General features: G+C 40.7%; 1 protein-coding gene across 6 annotated transcripts in view; it reads right to left on the reverse strand.

The window, feature by feature from the left end:
* Nucleotides 1–20,458, reverse strand: part of TENM3 (teneurin transmembrane protein 3) — a 1,254,397-nt gene that overhangs the window by 389,169 nt on the left and 844,770 nt on the right. The window contains exon 1 of one of the 6 annotated variants that reach the window (XM_088659514.1): nucleotides 7,658–8,212. The exons of the other annotated variants lie outside the window; for them this stretch is intronic. The gene's annotated coding sequence lies outside the window, so the exon portion shown is untranslated. Of the gene's footprint in view, nucleotides 1–7,657; nucleotides 8,213–20,458 lie in introns of those variants that run through there. 6 annotated transcript variants of the gene reach the window in all.

Raw genomic sequence — 20,458 nt, forward strand, 5'->3', positions numbered from 1 at the left:
TGATAATTTGTGTAAATAGCAACACTGTTTTAACATCACTTTGGTTTTAAGAAAATCACTTCAAAGTAATTTCTGTATAATACTGGGGGTGGGGAATTTGTGTTCACATAAATCCTCTTGATATACCAGAGGCATCCACTAACTAAAGAGGATATAGTTGATTTCTGCCATCCCTCCTTTGCCCTCCCACACTAACTTCCACCCTGTTGGAGAGGATTCCTCAACTGTCTGGAGCTGATTTGGGGGTGTGGTGGGAGAAGGGGGAATTGGCAAAAATTATCTCATCTTCTTCCATTAGCAGATGCCTCTGCTGAATCAAAAGCCCTTTTGTGAGTGCAAGTGCAGTAATTGGATTCTACCCAATATTCTAAGTGCTCAAAACACTTCACATGTAGGATATCAGTAATCGGGACCTGTACAAGATACAGTATCTGGGAATCCAAAGTAGAAAACAGCACCCAACACATTGAAATAATAACTGACCGATAATTTTGAGGGCATAAAGTCACATGAGACCCAGGTCTGGGTCTGGTCAATGTCTGGATGACTGACTACCTGGGTACCATGTTATAAGAAAGGTGGGATACAAACATAAATAATTGCTGATGCCCAAATTCTGATTCAGCTGTCCTACCAGTGATTGTAGACTCAGCCCTGCCCTTAACAGTCTTGTTTAAAAAGACAGCATTGTTATTCCCATATTATAAAGCAAGTGTTGAGGCTGAAAGATAGTGGGTTGGCTAAGATCACTAAGTGCCAGTGTGGCTAAACTGAATCAAGCACTTCCTGACTCACAGCTTACTCAATTAACCAGTATGTTACCCAGAAAGGCCCAAAGTAATGATCAGCACATGTACACTCACAAGAGAATTAAATCTTTAGTAAATTTTCTTTGCAATGGTTATAACAAATAGTGCACTTTTAATTCTTTATATGCCACTGTTTTTTCAAGGTATCAGAAAAAAATAAATTTGAAATTAGACACAGTGGTTGTTTCCTTCTTATTTTAAAACTCAGGCTTCTCACAGCAATTAATACAGTTATTTGTTGTAGCCCTACTGTAACTTACATCCCACACCCAGTACCTATATGGCTGCAATTCTACACCCAGCTATGCATACTGGAGTCCCATTAAAAAACCAGTGTGACTTAAACAAACATTTTATTGCAGCCATTACATGAGAGTGCTATCAATTCTCATAGAACTTTTTTTTTTTTGCAAGATCCCAAAGTATATTTACTCAGAAGTAAAACCCATTAAATCCAATGGGTTTGTTTTTGGGAAAGTAAGCTTAAAGTTTCCGCCTTAAGTACATTATTCCATGTCTCACTCCATTTCTACAATTAATGCTATTTGGCCATTTTCCTATAATGCTTTAAAATGCAAAGAAACTGACTAGTTTACAGACAGCTGTTTCTTCACTTAAGCTGCAAATCCTATTCAGACTTACCTAGGAGTAAATACTAATTTAAAATACTAATTCTTAGACATTAATATATAACATTGATCCTATTCAAACTTACCTAGGAGTAAATACTAATTTAAAATACTAATTCTGAGTAGACATTAATATATAACATTGATAATGTAATGTTACATAGCAACACCTTTCCCTGACAAACCAATGCAGTAACTTCAAGCGAACATAAATACAGTACTACACTATAGTTTATTCTCTTCCTTATAGACTACATTGTTCATTAATATTTTAAATATAGTCATAGAAAAAAAGAATAAATATCACAGTGTTGTGGGTGTTTTATAAAGCTTTTATTCTCATAAGAAATTTAAAGTCCTATCTTCAAATTATTGTGGTAGCAGTAGTCCCATTTCTTTCAATGGCAAATTGCATCACCCCAATAACTTGTGCAGACATGGATTCTCAGTTTGTGTGAACACAATTTACACTAATATTGTCCATAAAATCATATAATCATAAAATCATATAACCCCACGAAGTTTGAGTGGAAAGAATATCAAAACAAAAACAAAAACAGAATGCATGTTTGCATCCTGCAGACAAGTGTCCCTCTTATTAAATGAAAGGATGAAAAGTGTTTATTGTACAGACTCTGAATTGTGCATACATATACAATGACAAGGAAATAATATTCTGCTGCTTTACAAAATAGTCTTTTGAACTAAAGCCTGTTTTGTCATATGATTCATCTTAGAGGGAAATACTTTTTTTTATTTTTCTCAAAGACAAACACTTGTTCATTATGTGTGCTTTTGCACACTTGAAAACCAGTTTAATTACTGTACCAGTTTATGCATTATAATTGTAAAAGAAAATACACATGGGATGACTCAGGAACCTCAGATATTATTTGCATCCATGTGATCATCATATATCAGTGAGGCAAGGTCGAGTAAGCAACATACTTAGACCAAGCTCTTCCAATAATCTTAATTTTAATGTGTTTGTTATTTACTCCTCGACTCTGAAATTAACATGCATTCTAACTTTAATACACTAATCATATATTAGCACTGATTACCAATATCACACTAATGAAACTTGTGATATTTAGAGTAAAACCACCAACCTGTCCTTTCTTCCTTTGTTTATGCTATCAAATACATATTCTAAATATTCCTTATACCTAACCATAGTTTGGCACTAATAAAGTAAGTAAGAAGCAGGGTTTTTCTTCTTTGCTATGACGTTTCCTACATGAATATATTTAAGATTCTCTTTTTATGTGAAGGTTTTCTACTAACTTTAATGTTTTGCATTTAGAAAATATATATCAACCTGATATTTAGAGTCCCTCTGCAAACAATACTGTTTCCATGCACATTCTAAGAATTTGTAAGGGAGTAAAGTACAGCTACTCCACTCTAATATATAATATAAACAGAATCTGTGAAGACAAAGCAGTGCCACAGATTTACGAAACATACCACCTCTGCTCCACAAAGGTGTCAAATATTAAACAAAGTAGTTTAGGTGACATTTCACAACTGGGACATTTTTGTGGTTTTCTAATTGAATAGAACTGAAATTTATTCCCCCCCCCCAAATTACTCAAGAACGGGATATAGACTGAAAATGGCATTCTTCAAACTATAAATCCTGCAACAACATATTTAATATAAAATATAAGTAATGCCACATAACAAGATCTCATATAATGAAATGACCTAAGTTGACATGTATAAAAGTGCCCTGTTTGTTTTACTTGGGATCATATTTAACTTCTCTGCTTTATTTTAAAATGCTTATAGATTTCAGTCTTTTCTGCCAGAGAATAATTTTAGTGAACTGTATATGTGTATCAACCCCATTGTAAAATGTGAAATATTTACTTTTTGTCTGGAACTAAATGCTGACAGAGCTGAAAGAAATATAGACAGAAGAGAAAATATGCAAATTTCACAGCAGGAATTAGAGAAGCCACTAAACAGTTTTTAAAAGCAGTAGAAAAAGATAAACAACAACTTCCCTGGGTATTGCCTTTCATTGCCAGGGTAATTACTATTAGCATGCAACAGATAAGATAGTCAGGTGACTTAAACTGATACAAGATTCTTTTAAAATGTCATATTTTAAAATATTTTTGAAAATAAATGGAAGTGCAGAGAAAGAAAATAGTATAATCACAAATTGTTTCTTATATCTGTCATGCTTTGGTTTGATGAAATGTACAAATCTGTCTCTAATTAGTGAATTAAACACCTGCATTGCCCCCCCCAAGAAACTTGTTTCCTCTTTAGTTTTTCCCCTCAAGCTTCATTCAGGCCACAATAAGGTCAAAGTTGCATGACCCAGTGGTCTGAAAATCTTAGAATCCCTAACACTTGTTTTGAAACAAATGACTTCTCAAGATGGAGCAGTCTTACTATCAATCACAAACAAGTTAATTCTACATAATAAGGCAGGTTTTGATGCAGACTGATATATTGTGAAATGCTGTATCCAAAACTGAATAGAACAACACACAAAATGAATACAGCCCTCCAAACCACTTCTTTTGCTCAGCCACATTAATCTCAATTATAAGAAAACATTTATGATAATGCCTGCTTTGAAGAAAACATAAAATAAATCATGTTTTATAAGACAAAAGGGGAGAGTATGTCTCTGCAGTGATATCCTCTACAGCATCTGTAACTTTTAAAACCTGGCTTCTTAAAAACTGGTAACAGCCAATATTAAGATTATACTTAAAATTTAAACATTTTTTCCAACCTTTAGGTCATTGCCTGTTAACACCATAACTCAATAAAAAACCTAAAATCCTCTCAAACTTGCCACTCTCAAGCAGACAGTATGCATGGAAAACATAACTGAAACCTCCAAGTTCAAAGAGTTGCTGAGGAAAAGGTCTCTTTCAGTACAGTGTATCAAACACACTTGACATAGTGGAGTTCTCTTAAAGCAAACAGATTCCTCACAATCAAGTAACAGAAGGTTTCTGTTCTGCACACAAAATGTTAAAGATCCTCAGTATAGCTATACCTGTTAACACGACAAACCTCTCAAACAGGTTAGAGAACCAAACCAAGCCAAATCTATTCATTTACCTTGAAAATTGCAGCCATGCCCACAATTGTATACAAATGTATACAATTGCTCTACTGCTGTATTTAAAAAAGTAAAATGTCATAGATGTGTTTAAGAATTATGAAAATTAAAATGTGTATGAACTCTGCTAAATTACAAAGACCTTGTAATTTTCTGCCTGCCCCAATCTGAAAATAATCTATTCTGCCTTAATTCTGTTGAGGTCAATGGGACTACTGTACTTGATAGGATCAAGATAGATTTAAAGATAGCATTTTTAGTCATTTATTCAGGTAATCCTGATTTTATGATCCTAAATTAAAGCCATTTTGGCTTTTTTGAGGACTACTCATTCCAATACACCATCGTATATAAGGCCTGGTGGTTCTCCGGGAACCGTGGACTTCCACTGACAGTAGGATTTAATCTGAGTATCAGTGAAACCAACAGCAGTGTTATATTGATAGTACTGGAATTTTGGACAAGGTTCTATAAGCCTAAACTTTTTTAAAGCATACTATTTTTTTAAGCTACTGCATTCTTAAGAAAGTATTAGAAAATGGTTAAGATTCAATATGACAATTCTTCCAGCCATGGGGTGGTGATGGCTGCTAAATATAGAGTGGACAATAAGCATTTTTCACTGGTTTCAATCAATAGTGTTGTGTTTCAATTTCACAATTGGATACTTGAGCTTCATTCATTTCAAGATGTTTTATTTTACTGACCTTTGAATGACAAGTATCTGTATTTTGAAGAAAGGACCGTTACTGATACGAGCTTCCTACTGTATCATGAGTATGATTGCAGTCTCCTCCCTGTCCTATAAAATTCTTTTTCCAGAATACAATTTCTCCTGTACTTTTTCCTATACTATTTCTACCTACCGCAGTCAACCACTTACTCCTAAGTAGTCCCATTGAGCAGAAATTGACTCTTTCTAAATAACTGGCTTGAGATCAGATAGCTTCCCCTCTATTTCTTCACATGCAGGGAAACACTTCCTCCTTACTTCTTGGGTCAACATAAATTATACATAGCACATTTAAGCCTTATATCTTCTAATTTATGGAAGCTACTCTCAACCTACCACATTAGAAGTGCAATAACTTTAATTTACGCCAACTATCATACTATATACTCCAATGGGACAACAATGGCTTAAATCCAGTCACTTCAGTTTATTGGAGCAAAGGATCTGGGAAACAAAGTGAGTTAGCATTTGTTGACCGTAGAGAAAGCAGAACATTATAATATAGTCAAAAAGATTTCCTAGGTTCTGTGTGTATGTGGTCAAGAGTTCTTAAAGTGGCCTAGATATGCCCCCACCATTGCCAGGATATGCTATCTCTTAAGCATATATGTGCATTTTAGGAGGGTTTAAAACTGTTAATTTTGAACACCTTCAGTATGCATATCTCTGTGTGTGCATCACTATAGATATCAATGCACTACTGTATAGTTACTGATGCATGCTAGGGTTCATACCCAGAAAATGAGCATTTTAAATTGGAGTGCAAGCATTCTTTTGCAGGCTTACTCAGAATTGTGCTTCTTAATCACCTACAGTTTATTCCCATATTAAGGAGGAATCAGCCTGCAGTCCTAAATCTGGAAATAAAATATGTGAAAAACTGGATCTCTCAAAGATATGTTTTAAGGCATTTTATGCACTGCTTTAAAACTGCAAATCACAATACAATCACAGCACTGAGATTCCGCATACAGAAACATAACAGACATACTGTATTACAGAAATATATTCCGATTTACCATTAAAGTTATTTTGTGATTATAAAACTTCAGATAACAGGTAGTGAACGCATGGGAGAAAAATACTTTGCAATTAACATTCTACAAGCAATTTGTGATTTTGTTCAGACTAAACATATACTGCAATCTGATCTTCTGTATGGACTTCTCTTTTGTGCTGGCTTTTTTGACAGTTTAAAGAAAGATCAAAATACTGTTTTTTTCTGTTACTGCACAGTAACAAAAGACTAAGTAAAGTCTGAACGTCCAACTCCCAGAGACCACCCAGTGGATTCTGCTACTGTCTACAAAGGTTTGACAAATACGTTGTCAACAGATAAGAAGTGCACTGCTATGAGAAGAGGCAATCTTATCCATACAGATCACGCCACAGATAACAGAAACCATACCTAAGTCTACCACAAGTTAAGCCCAGGCTGGCATTTATACTCCTTCAGTTTCCATTACACACTTAAAAATAAAGGTCTGGACTAATGAAGGGGAAGGAGAGAAATGAAATTGCTATGAAAGCAGTAGTTTTGCGCTAAATCTAGAGTCCAGTAGCGTAGAAGACTAGATTTTTGCTAGCTTAGGATGGAAGTGTTTCGGATAAGTAATGCGTATGTACACCTTGCGTGACCAGAGAAGGTCGATAAATCAGCAAAGCGCAACCTATTGAATCCTAAGAGGCAAAATCCTCCGCTTGCCCTTAGAAATTAAAGGACGCTGGAACGACGACGACGACGACACCACGTATGTCAACAGATGAGTCTCCTAGTCAGGGCAACATTTCTGTCTTGTCTCGCACGAGGTGGCGGCTGATCAAGTTGAAGCAACGATCACCCCCCGCCCGCCCCCACAAACACACGCGTGCACCCCAAACACGCAATGCTACCCTTCCTTCTGCACCTCTTGCGTGTCCACAGTCTCAGAAACATCTATACTTCGCGACGGCGGAGCGCTGCATCGCTTCCACAGGGCACCGTTGAGACCCACATTTGGCACCAAACGAAAGTCGCTCCGGGTTCTCTTTTCCCTCTCGCCCCCCTCACCACCCCCAACTGCTCCCTCTCGTCGTCCCTGCTCCTCTCCCCCTACCTCTCCCCGCTGACAAGGAGCGAAGCCGCCGGCAGAGAGAAAGAAAGAACAAAAGCCCAAACCAAAAGAAAGAAAAAGTTTCCAGGCGACTCAAGGGGAGCTTTCCAAATAGGCAAGAGTTCAAAGTGAGGGAGCAGGGAAATGAAGGGGGGGAAGAACCCCTTTTCTCCCCCACCCCCCCCCCGCCCCGCCGCGCGCACACTCTCAGACACCGGCTCCTCACCGGAACTCCTCGGCACCTCAGCCGGGGACGCGGGCACTAGGACCAGCAAAGCGCGCGAAACGCAGCCACTTACCCAGGGCGCCTTAGCGCTGACTCTCTCCTCCGCCTTCTCTCCTCAGTTAGCCCAACAGCGCCGGGAAGAGCAGCAGCAGCAGCACACGCACCATACACTTTGCCAACAACGGGGAGCGGGTTGGGGGAGAGAGAGACAGAGAGAGAGGGAAAATCGCCGGAAAGGGGTGGAGAATGAGGGGAGATTAGGGGGGGGGGAAAGAAAAATAGAACTGTTACAAGTTCCTTTCCTTGTCCTGCCAGGGGAGGCTGAAGAGGGAGGGAGAGGGGCAAGCCCCGAGGAGTTCACTTTCCGCAGCTCCCCGGGCTGCTCGTCTTTCTCCTGGCAAGAGTCGCGCGCGGGGAGTTTATTATTTTTTCCCGCCCTCTGGAGATGGAAGAAAGCGCGAGGACGACCCCCAAAAATAAAGTGCCACAGAAGGCGGGGGAGGGAAAGGGGGGGGAGGAGCGGCAGTAGCGGCGGCAGCAGCAGCCGGGAGGATCTAACTATAAAGCGAGGGGGGAGACCCCAAACGGAGGCTCGGCGGAGGCAGCCGCTTCAGCTCCTGCCTCCCTCGCCAGAGAGGGGGAGAGAGACGCACACGCAAGAGAGAGGCGCCTACCATAAAGCGAGGGGAGGTTCATCCCCCGGACCAAGGCGCTGGGGAATGGACGTGGCCATTTATAATCCCCGGCTCCTCTGCCTCGGCATTTGGCAGACGGGCAGTCGCTCTCCTTGCCCGAGCTTTTCCCGCCAAGGCGCCCCTTTTGCTGCCTTCTGCTGTCAGATGGACTGATCCACCTCCGCCTTGTTCCCTTTTCTCTTCCCCACTGCCTCCGTTGGTTAATGTAAAGTGCCGAGGCTCCCATGCTGTGTCCAATCAGTGCATCTACCACTAGTGCCATGATTTAGGGGTCATCCGTGAACAACACTTCACGCTGATGAATGGCTCTTTGCAGCTTTCTGCCCTGATGAGGGTGTCTGCGTGCCGCTGATTGCAAACACTAATGAACTTACAGATCCTCATTATATATGCGCCCAGATCCGCCGCCTGAACGAGGAGGAGAGGGGCTCGGGTGCGCACCGCTTGCGATTGCGATGGAATTTGCCTATTTATCTCTCCACCTATCCTTATTTATATGTCCTAGAGAGTGGTGAGAGAATAACTGCGCTAAATGTTTGCACTTGACCCTGTGCTCTTCAGAGCGATGGGAAGGGCGTTGCTATTCTTAGGCAATACTTTGGTGGCGGCGCGTGTTTGTTTTTCTTCTAGCCCCCCCCTTTAATTTCCCTCCTCTTGGCTGTTGTTTCATAGGCTGGGCATGTTAGGTCAGCTGAGTCATTAGAGCGAGGGTGGCTAAGCAAATGACTGCCTCCGAGATTGATGATGAAGCATAGCAGAGGGCTGTAATTAAGGCTGCCATCCTAGGCGCACTTCGGAGTGAGTCCTAATGAACTCTGCTGGGATTTAGCGCCGAATGCAAAGTCTCAGGGCTGAGTTGCACGGCTACGCAAGCCTGGAAGTCGGTCCCTGTCTCATTTCCTCTTAATGACCGGCGGGTTTTGGACCAGCCCTCCCTCTGAAATTTAGGCGCGGGAAACGCGCTGTCGGCTGGGACGAATCCTCTTCGGCGCGCAGTGGGCGAAAGTGTGGCTGCCTCGCTCACTTTCTCTCGTACGCACCCAGAGGCGCACTCTTGCCTCGTCGTGCTACGCGGCATCTGCAGGGCAATAGACGACTCCGCCAACTGCCCGCTCCGAAGCTGAAGTTTACATCGAGACTCCCGTCTGCCTCCGCGTCAATTCTTTCTCTCGCCCCGAGGAAGATAACATGCCATGTCTTTTCTCTTGTCTCCTCCTACGCCTCCCTGTTAAGATCCTACAATACTTTTTGTTGTTTAGTCGTTTAGTCGTGTCCGACTCTTCGTGACCCCATGGACCATAGCACTTATGTATACCTTATTTTCTGGGTGGTGCGGATATTTTCTCTCTTTGAGACTGCCACACTAACCTCACTCACTTGGGAGAAGCCACTTATTTCTCCGTTAATATTCCTAGGTGACTGAGCCTTTACAGGGAGAAATGGTCTGCTTGACATCCTAATATTTCCCTACTCCTTGCGTCCTGTATAACATAGCAGCCAGAAAGCCGTCCGCCCCCCACCAAACCACACACACATATACACGCTTTCCCGCTCTTGCCTTCCCAGGTTTCAAAAACTTGTAATGGGGAAGTCCGTGAAATTCACAAGAGAGAATGTGCATGCAAACAGATACAGATAGTAGCGTAATGCTCCTGTATCGGAATCGGAATACATTAGAACCCTGTAGAAATCGCAAAGCACTGAGCTCAGCTAACTTTCGAGCTTCACAGAGCTCTTCGTCAGGATCGATGCACAAAACAAAGAAAGTAGGTGGGTGGTTCCGTGGGCGAAAAGCAGGTTGTGTGTGGAGTAAAAAGTGCATCAGGCATGGCAGAAGGCCAGTCTGCCATACAGGGAGCTAGCTCCGAGGGCGAACAGGTAGGTTTGTGGCCACATACTGAGCAACCTCGGTTTGGCTGCTGTCCTATTGTGGCCGGTGCCTTCGACTGCAGCTGGCTTTCCCTTCCAAAATACCTCACTCACCTTGTCGGTTAACGAATGAGGGCACTACTCTGACCACGTAAAATGCTCTTTCCTGACTGCGCCTTTACAAGCAATGGGAGTGACACCCCCGTGTTTAAACACACACCCTTCGGTAGGTGAGGACACCAGGAAACTCTGTAGCACAGTTATGAAAGAAATCTCTTCGCCACGACGGGGGAAAAGGCACGACGCCCTTGTAATCTAAACAGCCCGCTCAAGTTCCAGGGCTGCCAACCCGCTCGTGTGAAAAGGGCACTGAAATAGGAGTTGTAGAGAGAGGCGCGAGGGTGGGGCGGGGTGGGGCGGGGCTTTGAAGGCAGCTTTCGACACCGGATCCCACCATGGTAGAGTGGAAAGGAAATGGTAAGGTGCAGGTAAAGTAACTTCGAAGGCACTCATCAAAGAATCCTTTCAAGTTCTCGCTCCTAAAAAAATAGCGACGGCCCATCAGCTTCCTCTGCCTTTGGGCTGCCTCCTAAAAGCAGTCGCAGCACTGATGAGAGAAATCCTCGAACATAAAGCATCTTTCTGGACTGCACTTAAATTTGAGGCGCCTATGCGGAGGGTGTGGGGTGGGGGCAGATTTCCAAAAAAAGAAGTGTAAATGTAATTGTCACACACCACACCCCAGTTAGATTCGCTTCTCGGTGTAGAAAAAAAATTCTAACGATCATAATTGCAACAGGAAAAGTACTGCAGAGATCCAAGGGAAGGACAGATTTTTTTTCCCCCATCCCTTTAGGCAGATCTGCCCTCTGCGTTTTCTATCCTCTCCTCTTCACTGTATTTTATAGCATGGGATGTAGCGAATATATTGAAAGCCAACCCTTCTAGTTCAGAGACGGAGAGTCCACAGGATAAGTACCTTGCAAAGAAAATACTATTTAGAACAGAGAGGAGCAGACCAGTCTTAAGGCTTACTTTCAAGTAATGCGTTTTAGGATCGGAGGGTAAGTTTAATACTAGAGGATGAAGCTTACTGGAGTTTAATTACGCTTTAGCCTTTAAGCTAATTTGAAGTGCGTTAAGTCACGTTTCTTTCAGATCTGATCTGGCTAATATCCTAACATCTTTCCAAAGTCTGTCACTAGACGTGACTGAACTAAAAATATATAATAATTTTTAAAATAAAAAAACCCGTATCTACAGTCTAGCCGGCGCATTAATTTAATAAACTGCTTCTCTTCCCACCCCACGACAACTAGCAATAAACTTTTATATTGCAGTACCAGACGAAAAAAGGTTGCACGTGTTTCAGCATTAAAGTGTCAAGGAGAACCTCCCAGTCCCTTTGGCTTCTTGGATCCAAGGTGTAATTGAAAGGAAACAGCAGGATTGAACCCCGACGCACGACTTTCTGGCTCCTGCCTGCTGGAAGCTACCCATAAAAACGGGGAGGAGGGAAATCCAGGCATTGGCATATCCTCTCCAGACTTGTAAAGTTGCCCTGATGCCCCCCCTCCATGTTAATCTACCTCTTCTATGTAGAAGGGGGGTTGCTGCTGCTGCTTCTCTCTCTCTCTCTGTCTCTCCCTCCCTCCCTCCCTCCTTCCTTTTTAAAGGTACTCAAGTGCATTAAAAAAAATGCTTGTCAAATGGCACTGAAATTCAACTCATATCCGAGGAAATTGTTTCTAACCACTAAGTTTGCTTTGGGGGTATGCGTCAAGATGTGGTTGAGGATAGTTAGATAAGAGGTTGCCTGGGTGGGAGTTAAAGAGCAAGTTCTGTGCATTACTATGGATAAGAAGAAAGCATGATATTAAAAAAGAAGAAGGGGGGTTGTTTCAGTTGCTCCATCAATCTTATTGGCTGACCATAATGTGACAGTTACAATTCCCATTTGTTCTTCCTACAATTAGCTCCATGGTTTTTATCCCTGAGCTGGATCAGCCTGAACAGTCATTTAGGACTACCTCTGGAAAATACAGCAGAGTTAGGTCATTTTTCTGCCTCCTCTTTAGCCTCTGCCTTTGGGGGAATATTTGCCATGCGTGTCTGAGAGCATTCTCGCAGATCAGCATGGTATCAGGTTTCTCAAAGGTTCTCCAAAGATAACCCCCTCAACTTACTAATTGTACTTTGCTGCTGCTATTTTCTTATATTTGGGAGGCAGGGCGGGTATCCATTTGTGCCAAATGACAGGAAGATTCCTAGCAGCTGAAAAAAATCTTTCAACCTGCCTGAAGGTCTTGTAATTACATGAAGTTACAATAGACTCTGAATTTTCATCAACTAGAAAAATCCCAGAAAACAATAGGAAAATTAACCTAGTTATCTTTTTCTATTTTAAAAATGGGGGTAGCAGGTAGAACATTCAGATTTAATGGGAAATAAATGTTTACAACTTAAGCCCCAATTTATCACTCAACATCTCACAAAGCAGACTGATCCACAATATCATCAAAATAAAGTACTAGGATTTAAGCCAATTAAATAGGTAAATCAGTTTAAAATCAAATCTTTCAGCTATGCTGTATGCTGCAGTGCCCTGTCAGTAGCCCATTAATAAATTAGTAAATGGGTCTTTTGATTTTGAGGTCAAATATAACAAAACTGTAGCTATAGGTTTCACTGTACAGTACAGGTATTTCCAGTTTACTGCATTAAGAGAGAAATATGATTAAAAAAATTAAAAAAGAAATAAAACATCCTTACAATGAAATATTACTAAGCTGCCATGGGTATTTTGAGAAATTTAGTTTGCTTGGCCATAAATTAGCAAAACAAATATTCTACTCAGATCACTGACTAAGCTCTAAAATTAAATGGCTGTCTGCAATGAGAAATATGTCTTAATTACCTTAATTAAGGCAAACTAGGGTCCTACATACATCCATTCTGGAGCCACTGAATGTACTGATTATCATACAAATCAACCTTTAAATGGGGGTCATGCTTTTCTGCTACATTAGTTTGTGTTCCACTGCATAAACCAATGCTCTAGATGAGGTTGACCTCTGGTGAAAGCATGGTACTTTAGTTTCACCCAGGCATTGACCCTCTTTACTATGGACTCATAAAAGAACCAACTTGACAGAGTCCACATATTGCCTGGGGCAGGAGGGATCCAAGTGATCCTTGTGCTGTCATACATCACCACCACTATACTATTGCTACTATTAACTCAGCAAGGTTTTGTGCATAACCATGGTAATTTCTTAAGTGTGCTGCATTCATAATTTTTAGTCATTGCAATTTCTTATTAATTACATATTTCTTTTTAAAAATGTGGTAAACAATGTGGTTTACAGAAGCTAGAAACAAACAAAAAAGTATATCAAATTTAAGCAGTATAAAACCATAATTCAAAAGTACCAAAAATCTACAGTAAAATATCTACACCTAGTTTCCAAATGCCCAGTGCTTTAACCTGCTACCAAAAAATAAATCAAGGAGAAACCTACTGAAATGTCCATAGCTCTGGGGTCACCATAGAAAAGTACGTTCCTCAAGTAAGATATCATTGCCTTCCTAGAAACAATACCTAATGGAAGGTAACAGTGGCCATTCTTAAAACCTTGGGGAGTTTAAGATACTTGAGACCTGAGGCATGTAAAGGATTTAAAGCTCTGTACTATAAAAAATAGCCTAAAAACAACTCTAGCTAATGCTTATGATAACTCAGAATAGATACAGTATGTTATCCCCTATCCACACGCATCAAAAAGCTAGCAGCAAAATTCTTTATCAGCCGCCAAAGTGTCTTTAAGGGAATCCTAAGGTATATCCCTGAGCCTAGGGCTTGCTGATCAGAAGGTTGGCGGTTCGAATACCTGCGATGGGGCAAGCTCCCGTTGATCAGTCCCAGCTACTGCCAACCTAGCAGTTTGAAAGCACGTCAAAGTACAAGTAGATAAATAGGTACCACTACAGCGGGAAGGTAAACAGTGTTTCCGTGTGCTGCTCTGGTTCGCTAGAAGCGGCCTAGTCATGCTGGCCACATGACCTGGAAGCTGTATGCTGGCTCCCTCAGCCAATAATGCGAGATGAGTGCCGCAACCCCAGAGTCGGTCACGACTGGACCTAATAGTCAGGGGTCCCTTTACCTTTAAGGTATATCACACATTACAGTAGTCTGTAATGGACACAGGTGTGGGGATCCCATGCTCATGTCCATCTCATGTGAGACGATTGCTCATATGTCTATTTATCATATATACTTTTATTGGGAAACTATGACTGACAGCAGGTTCCTAGCACAGGTACCTACAGTAAAACAGGCATTTACAATCTTCTCATATGAAATGCTCCAACTCCCCCTGCCCATACTTGAGTTATTGTGAAGAATCCTTAACACTGGTAGAGGTTCCCCAATGGCCACTTACACAACCTTGTTAAATTTAATCAATGGAGTTACATTCACTTTCTCAGGATCTACTGTCAAATATTATACTATATCGTAATTGCCTACAACATCCATGATGGAAAGACAGAGTAGATAAACTGAGTGAAAAATATTATCCAGCCGCTGACTTAGTGTGTAAGCTGAAGCGAGTTAATTAGCCTAATCATTCTTCTGCAGACTCAATTCTCTCTCCATAAAATGGGAACAAAAAAGGCAACACAACAAATGTAAAATATTTTCCAAGTTAAAAATGCTACATTAATTATGGTCCTTCATTATATATCACTCACTTATTAGTATATAGTTGGCTCAAGATACAGCTAACCAATACATATATTTATGGTATTTTTACTTTTTGGAGTAGAAATAAAATTAGTTTCAACTATGACACCCTCATAGACTTTCTTAAAGATCCATTTCCTCTGACCACAGAATGCTTGAAATTATTTCTAACAGTTATCACCATCAACTGTTAAGCTCAAACATAGCTGTAGGTCTCAGGGACTACATAATGCAAAACTTTCAAGTTGATGCATCCGGCAGTATACACCAGCCTGACTGAAAAGTCGTGGGGAAAATGATTTCTTTCATTTGGGGGGTGAGCTTTTATACAACTGATTCTATATAAGTTGACTAATAAAAATATGAATACAATATTGTTTTCCAATTAAAGTAGTAGTAGTAGTAATAATAATAATAATAATAATAATAATAATAATAATAATAATAAATAGGAAGGACCTAGTCTTGTTGCTTTCATGTCTATACCCTGTCAGTCTAGTGGCAACACACTCTGTTCCTGTCTGTCCAGGAGAACTGTTTCTAATTGATCTGACATGGAATTTAGCTGAAGATGTGTATGTTGCAACCCAAGCACCATCCCTATATGCTTTGTAAAGTGATCACCATATGGGCCTTATTTGAAATATTTGAGGTTTCCATCAATTTACCTTGGTTAAATTGAGCTGTAAATTCATCTCAAATTTATATTTCCTGAGTACTGAATACTTTATGCATGTGTGGCATATGTATGGACATTTTTTAAAATGGATAAATATTCCTTATAAGTTTTGAACAAAGGAGGTGTACACCAGAACTATTTTCACTTATTTATGCAATTAAAACACTCTACTATTATCATGGGGGTTTAAATAAAGGAAGCTAAGCTAAATGGAATGCATCATATTTGAAGCTGCTAGACAGTAATTCATTCAGTGCTACTTATTTTGGGTAAGGAACAATTATGAATTCTAAAATTCTGCAGATTGGCTCCTATTTTAAAATTTAAAAGGTACAGCAACTCTTTGTTATAGTTAATAGTACTAAGTTATGAATGCTGATGGCCTTCTACTGCAGCCTTAAATTGCCTTGAAAAAGATACAGTTTCTTTAATTAAAAAAGCTGCACTGAACTAATCCCTCTAGCTGAAAAAAGAAAAGTTTTAAGCAATCTCTGCTCTGGGAGAGAAAAGCAGACAATACCATAACAGATCAGAAACATAAGCTATAGTGTGCAGCCAGGAGCACAGCAGGGAACTGAATACTGCTCCGACTGTGTCATTTTTTAATCCCCCATCCCAGTTTCCCCCGTCTGACCTCATGCTGAGATGAAGTTATCACAGAAGACAGCTTTACTCTTACCAATGAATCCAACCCTGGATCTGTATTATCCTTAGCAGATCAAAACACCGCTTTCATCAAATAGCATTATCTGCATAAAAGGCATGCAATTGCCTGATAATTTCACCCAAACTATGCTATTCATTTAAAGGACAAGAAGAAAAATGTAATTCATTCCTTTTCTTTTTCCTGAAAAAAGCTAACTTATATACTTCACTCATGGGAACTTTCCCTTTTTATACACAAGATCTCAAGAAGGGGTCCAATAATTTTTTTCTCCCCACCCGGTTTACTATTAATTATTGGAGTGCATCTATGCAGCTTGAGTGACAAAAGTATAAGGCATGAAGAAAGCAGGCAGAGAGGACCCTCAAGGCATGCTTAGCCAAGATTGTTTCCTTTAGCTATGCTTTCACTAGCCTAAAAATAAAATAAAAAAAAATGTGACATATAACAAGAGACTAAATTTAAATGGCAGTAAAAATATTTGCAGAGAGAGCTTAATGATGTTACTTTCCATACAACTACAAAGTTAAATTGCTATATTTTTTGTATCACATAGAATAGACTCTTCACAAGAGTATAAGGTGCACACAACACAAGCACATATAAATTTCTGTAAGATCTTGGGACATCCTTAAAACTTTAGTTTAACAGATAAGGCAGTAGATTAAGAAGACAAAAATAGTGCAGTAAGAATTGTTGTATGTTTCAGTGAGAGGGCTTAATTATAAGTAGGAATACAATAATGAAAGGTCAGTGGGCTGAAGCTGAAATCTCAAGTAAGACTTACTAGGAAGCAGGTCCTACTTAATCCAATAGCTGGGACCCAGAGAACTGCTTGGGCATGCCCAGTCGACACTCCCCACCCCTTTGAATAGCAGGCATGTCACAAAGTACTTTTGAAACCTCCCTTCAGTTCAAAATAGGTTTGTCAAGTGGAATAAGGGGCTGCTGTTTAAGGAGAATGTATCTAAAGTTCCCTTTGGCATGTGAAACTAGTTGCACAGTTATTTGGATTCAGGTCAGGAAGACTTTCTTGTGGATGTTTTGAATCAGATTGGGAGTCAATTTAAATACTGTAAAGGCTGCATAATTGTAGACAACTTTTAAAAACAAACAAACAAAAACACTGAGGATATAGAATCTATTATCACACTGACCTCTCCTATGGTATTTGCTTTGATAGTCCTAGATGCTGAGGTCAAATACCAAGATGTTAGCAAGAAGGCTAGCATATTACATAAAATGCATTAGCTTTTGTATACTTTGTGAATGTTCAAGACATCATTCTTGTAGCATTCTGAGGGTTTACACTAGGTACTGGCAGTGGTGGGGGACAGCTCCTTCTGGGCTAGGCTGTCCACCTTTGGTCCACATCCTGCACTCAGCTCACACCTGTGGCTCCCAGAAGCTGTCAGCATGCGGCAGCAGGCACACCCTGGTAAACAGCTTAGACTGGCCAGCTAAACTAGGTAAGGGTAGCTGATGGACTTCTTTGCCTCAGTGAGTTAGGGACTTCCTCTGAATGCAAAGACAGGCTCTGGTGGATTGAGTGGACAAGGCCAATAGTGGGTCAAAACAGTCAAGAAGGCAGTTTCTGCGCATGCTGTAGAGGAATGTGAAGGGCAGATGGAGATCATCAGCCTGGGATGGTAGCCCGTCTAGGAGAAGGAAAACTCAGATTATTAACCTTAGGGAGTGGAGTGGAGTCCCTAAGACTGTTGGATGGGTCCTTGTACACCTTCTTCTGGCAACTCCTGCAGGTTTGCTGGTGGCAAACCTATTGCTCTGCTTTCCTTTGGACCCCATCAGCATGGCTGATGGCAGCCCAGGACCTCCATACACACTGCCTAGGCTTGTGCTCCGGGGAAGTGTCTTCGGTGCTGCTAATGCAGCAATTTGATTTCATCTCCAGAGCTGCACTACGTTGTCTCTTGAGACAGACAGATGGCAACAACAACAGATATAGTCTTACTTGGACTCCTGGCACTGAAAACAGTTGCCAAGACTGAAATCATGGTGAGACCTGGCACAAATGAAATCCTGAAAACCAGGGTCACCAACCACCAACAAGTGGATGGACACAGAGATATCACCCATTTAATGCTTCAGGATGCTACTATATGGCTCAGTTAATAAGATACAGATGAAATGGGCTAAAAGGAGCTCCATAAGAATGCTAGCCTCATATACAGTACTTTGAAAATTATGGGCCACTAGAAATGTACACATAGGGTTTTTTAGGGGTATGTGATTAGCTTCATTATTCTGAAGATGGCCTCAATTTTCAAAAGTCTAAGAAGTACTGCCCTAAGGGATGTAGAGGAAAGGATTCTCCCCTACATCTAAAGTTTAAGACAAGAATATTCTCAGATAAAGTTTTAATATGTTTTTAAATGGAAGCTCTTTGATGTTGCTCAGAAGTTTGCAACTCTAGTTGGAATCTCCAAAAGACTAAATTAGTGGGCACGGTACAGGTGAAATATTCAAATGTACCTTATATAATTTTCTGTTTAAACCAAAACATGCTTCCATTTGTCCAAGCTGCTATAAAATGTAATCAGTCTGTTTGTCTATACAGTACACACGGAGTTTCTTTCTATCTCAGACATGTTGCATTTCTGATTTTCTAAAATGGAACACCCTTCCACACAGTTCTAATTATATGGCAGGAAAATTCATGTGACTGCGGTCAGCAGAATTTGGACGTTAGTCTCTAAATATCATTCCTCATCTGAATGGTAGACTGTGAGCTTATAATGGGTTTTATTATAATGGAAGACAACTCCTTACTGAATGACATCATTTGTTTTGCAGGAGATATACTGATAGACTGGGGCAATCAGACCAAGTTTTTTTGTGTCAACATAATGGTATTACTAATTCCCCCATGGGTAACCTATTATGTACACATTAATATACTGATATATGGTACTCATCATATTGTTAAAGATTTAGGATCCTAAGCATATTTCTGTACTTAAAGGAAAGTGGAACAGACTTAGCTGGGGAGAAGGCTATTTAAAATGGTTGGTGACAGCTACCGGTATATTATCCCAGTACTCTGATATGTTTTGGTTTTTAAACTAGTACTCACACTCTCCAACCAGACTCCCCAACTATAGTGCTGGAATTCTTTTAAAAACAGAGGTCTGTAGAGTGAGTAGTAATGGGTGTCGGATTCTTGGCAGGAAAACCAACATATTATTCCCATAAGAGTTGGGAAGAATTATTAAGAGAATTACACAATGTAAATATAAATGTTCAGTTGAAATGGTAGCTTACTGAAAATAAGGTAAAAGGCTGTTAGGTCCAGTTGCGAACAACTCTGGGGTTGCGGCGCTCATCTCACTCTATAGGCCGAGGGAGCCAGTGTTTGTCCACAGACAGCTTCTGGGTCATGTGGCCAGCATGACTAAGCCAATTCTAGCGAACCAGAGCAGCGCATGGAACCACCGTTTACCTTCCCGCTGGAGCGGTACCTATTTGTCTACTTGCACTTTGACGTGCTTTCGAACTGCTAGGTGGGCAGGAGCTGGGACCGAACAATGGGAGCTCACCCCGTCGCAGGGATTCAAACTGCCAACCTTCTGATTGGCAAGCCCTAGGCTCTGTGGTTTAGACCACAGCGCCACCCATGTCCCATGATATAATAAAATAAGGTACTGAAAGATATTTAATTGACATGGAAATTTTGAGTCACACTGGCCTGGTTTGCAAGACACAATGAGCCCAATGACAGCTTGCCAAGACTATGCAATCAAGCAGGCTCTTTGATAGGAGTTTGCAGCTGTTTTGCCCCTCTCTGGCCTTTTTTTCTACTCCTATGCTAAGTCAAGATTTAGCTTAGTGGGTAGTACAAACCCAGGCTTGTAGTTAAGCTGTAGCCAAAGTTTGTTTGTGAGCAGAGAACTTAACCACGAGCCCATGTTTGGAGGGCATGTTACACTAAGCGAAGCCTTAGCTAAATGCACCATGGGAATAAAAAGAACAGGGAGGAGCAAAGTGGTTGCATGCTCCTCTTCAGGAGTATGCACATTCACATGTAGCATGTAGTTTAGCTTACTGTGATGTGCAAACCAAACCACAAGTTAATTTGTATCAGCAGATTCAAATACTCTGATTTCACATCATGGTCACAATTATGATAATGGCTGATTTATCAAACCTGTTGCTACTTCCCTTGTAAGCAGCTAAAGATATACCCTTTTTTAGGTCATGCTGAA

The sequence above is a fragment of the Zootoca vivipara genome, chromosome Z1 (genome assembly GCF_965207765.1).
Source record: "Zootoca vivipara chromosome Z1, rZooViv2.hap1.1, whole genome shotgun sequence".
In the NCBI taxonomy this organism is placed as follows: Eukaryota; Metazoa; Chordata; class Lepidosauria; order Squamata; family Lacertidae; genus Zootoca; species Zootoca vivipara.